Here is a 3,977-nt window from a genome sequence, read left to right on the forward strand (position 1 = left end):
ATCATCATGACCTCAATGTGACTAAGGAGTTAGTCACACGATGACGTGCTACGGAATGAGTAAAGAGACTTACCGGTAACGAGATTGAACAAGGTATTGGTATACCGACGATCGAATCTCGGGCAAGTTCTATACCGACATACAAAGGGAATCGTATACGGGATTGATTGAATCCTTGACATCGTGGTTCATCTGATGAGATCATCGTGGAGCAAGTGGGAGACACCATGGGTATCCAAACCCCGCTGATGGTTATTGGCCAGAGAGGTGTCTCGGTCATGTCTGCCTGTCTCCCGAACCCGTAGGGTCTACACACTTAAGGTTCGATGACGCTAGGGTTATAGGGAATTGTTATACGAGGTTACCGAAAGTTGTTCGAAGTCCCGGATGAGATCCTGGACATCACGAGGAGCTCCGGAATGGTCCGGAGGTAAAGATTGATATATAGGACGGATGGTTTCGGATACCGGAAGTGTTTCGGGCATCACCGGTAACGTACCCGGGCCACCGGAGGTGGCCCCGGGGGACCATCGAAGAGGGGAAACGACCCCGGAAGGTAAGATGGGCCAAGTGGGGGTGGGAACCAGCCACTAGATGGGTTGGTGCGCCTCCCCACTCAGCCCAATGCGCAGGGGAGAGAAAAGGGGGGGCAAACCCTAAGCCAGGTGGGCCTAAGGCCCACCAGGTGGTGCGCCACCCCCTCCTCCCCCCTCTGGCCGCCGCACCTCCCATCTGGGGGGGCTGCCGCACCACCTAGGGTGGGAACCCTAGGGGTGGCACCCCCTCTCCCTCCCCCTATATATAGTGGGCACTTTTGGCCATTGGAGATTAAACTTTTGCCTCTCCCTCGGCGCAGCCCTGCCCTTCTTCCTCCTCCTCTCTGCCGGTGCTTGGCGAAGCCCTACCGGGAGACCTCGTCTCTCCATCGACACCATGACGTCGTGCTGCTGGAGTTCTTCCCCAACCTCCCCCTCCTCCTTGCTGGATCAAGGTGCGGGAGACGTCACCGGGCTGCACGTGTGTTGAACGCGGAGGTGCCGTAGTTCGGCACTAGATCGGAATCGCTGCGAGTACGACTCCATCAACCACGTTCTAGCAACGCTTCCGCTTAGCAATCTTCAAAGGTATGAAGATGCTCTTTCCCCTCTCTCGTTGCTGGTCTCTCCATAGGAAGATCTGAATATGCGTAGGAAAATTTTGAATTTATGCTACGTTACCCCACAGTGGCATCCGAGCTAGGTTTTCTGTGCGTAGATTCTATGCACGAGTAGAACACAAAAGTTGTGGGCGATGATTTGTCAATTTGCTTGCCGCTACTAGTCTTATTCTTTTCCGGCGGTATGGTGGGATGAAGCGGCCCAGACCGACTTTACACGTACGCTTACGTGAGACTGGTTCCACCGACAGACATGCACACCGTGCATAAAGGTGGCTAGCGGGTGTCTGTCTCTCCTACTCTAGTCGGATTGGATTTGATGAAAAGGGTCCTTATGAAGGGTAAATAGCTTTGGCATATCATCGTTGTGGCTGTCATGTAGGTAAGAAGGCGTTCTTGCTAGAAACCCAAATCAGCCACGTAAAACTTGCAACAACAATTAGAGGACGTCTAACTTGTTTTTGCAGGGTTTGACATGTGATGTGATATGGCCAAAGTTGTGATGTTGCATGTATGATGTATTAGATGATCATGTTATTGTAATAGGTTTCACGACTTGCATGTCGATGAGTATGACAACCGGCAGGAGCCATAGGAGTTGTCTTAATTTATTGTATGAGATGCAACGCCATGTGATTACTACTTTTACTTCATTGCTAACGGTTAGCTATAGTTGTAGTGATAGTAGTAGTTGGCGTCACGACTTCACGGAGACACGATGATGGAGATCATGGTGTCACACCGGTGACGATGGTGATCATGCGATGCCTGAAGATGGAGATCGAAAGAGCAAAGATGATAATGGACATATCATGTCACTATACGATTGCATTGTGATGTTTATCATGTTTTTCATCTTATTGCTTAGAACGACGGTAGCATAATAAGATGATCCCTCTTAAAATTTCGAGAATGTATTCCCCTAAGTGTGCACCGTTGCGAAGGTTCGTTGTCTCGAAGCACCACGTGATGATCGGGTGTGATAGATTCTCACGTTCGCATACAACGGGTGTAAGCCAGATTTACACACGCGAAACACCTAGGTTGACTCAACGAGCTTAGCATGTACAGACATGACCTCGAATACAAGAGACCGAAAGGTCGAACATGAGTCGTATGGTTGAATACGATCAGCATGAAGTTGCTCACCATGGTGACTAGTCCGTCTCACGTGATGACCGGACACGGGTTAGTCAACATGGATCATGTATCACTTAGATGACTAGAGGGATGTTGATTTAAGTGGGAGTTCATACTTAATTTGATTAAATGAACTTAATTTTCATGAACTTAGTCTAAAAGTTGTCTTTATAAATATTGTAGATGGCCAACGTCAACCTCAATTTCAACGCATTCCTAGAGAAAAACAAGTTGAAAGATGATGGTAGCAACTATGTGGACTGGGTTCGCAACTTGAAGCTCATCCTTGAAGTAGCTAAAAAGGCTTATGTCCTTGATGCGCCGCTAGGTGACCCTCCCGCTCGTGCAGCAGCCCAGGACATTCTGAACGTCTGGCAAACGCGGTGTGATGACTACTCTCTGGTTAGGTGTGGCATGTTATACAGTTTAGAAACGGGGCTCCAAAGGCGTTTTGAGCAACACGGGGCATATGAGATCTTCCAGGAGCCGAAGCTAGTTTTTCAAGCTCATGCCCGTGTTGAGAGATATGAAGTCTCCGACAAGTTCTTTAGCTGTAAGATAGAGGAGAACAGTTCTGTCAGTGAGCACATACTCAAAATGTTTGGGTTACACGGTCGTATGACTTCACTTGGAGTCGAACTTCCGGGTGATGCTATAATTGACAGAATCCTCCAGTCTCTCCCACCAAGCTACAAAGGCTTTGTGCTTAACTACAACATGCAAGGGATGGAGAAGACCATTCCCGAGTTGTACTCGATGCTCAAGTCTGCAGAAGTAGAAATCAAGAAAGAGCATCAAGTGTTGATGGTCAACAAGACCACTAGTTTCAAGAAAGGCAAGGGTAAGAAGAACTTCAAGAAAGACGGCAAAGTCGTTGCCGCGCCCGGTAAGCCAGATGCCGGGAAGAATAAAAAGAATGGACCCAAGCCTGAGACTGAGTGCTACTATTGCAAGGGAAAGGGTCACTGGAAGCGGAACTGCCCCAAGTACTTAGCGGACAAGAAGGCCGGCAACGTTAAAGGTATATATGATATACATGTCATTGATGTGTACCTTACCAGCGCTCGTAGTAGCTCCTGGGTATTTGATACCGGTGTTGTTGCTCACATTTGCAACTCAAAGCAGGAACTGCGGAATAAGCGGAGACTGGCCAAGGACGAGGTGACGATACGCGTCGGGAATGGTTCAAAGGTCGATGTGATCGCCGTCGGCACGCTACCTCTACATCTACCGTCGGGATTAGTTTTAAACCTTAATAATTGTTATTTAGTACCAGCTTTAAGCATGAACATTGTATCAGGGTCTTGCTTAATGCGAGACGGCTACTCATTTAAGTCAGAGAATAATGGTTGTCCTATTTATATGAGTCATATGTTTTATGGTAATGCTCCGCTGGTGAATGGTTTATTCTTGATGAATCTCGATCGTGATGTTACACATATTCATAGTGTGAGTACCAAAAGATGTAAAGTTGATAATGATAGTCCCACATATTGTGGCACTGCCGCCTTGGTCATATCGGTGTTAAGCGCATGAAGAAGCTCCATACTGATGGACTATTAGAGTCTCTTGACTTTGAATCATTTGACACATGCGAACCGTGCCTCATGGGCAAGATGACTAAGACTCCATTCTCAGGAATAATGGAGAGAGCAACCGACTTATTGGAAATAATACATAC

Source organism: Hordeum vulgare, chromosome 2H (assembly GCF_904849725.1).
Source record: "Hordeum vulgare subsp. vulgare chromosome 2H, MorexV3_pseudomolecules_assembly, whole genome shotgun sequence".
Taxonomy (NCBI): Eukaryota; Viridiplantae; Streptophyta; class Magnoliopsida; order Poales; family Poaceae; genus Hordeum; species Hordeum vulgare.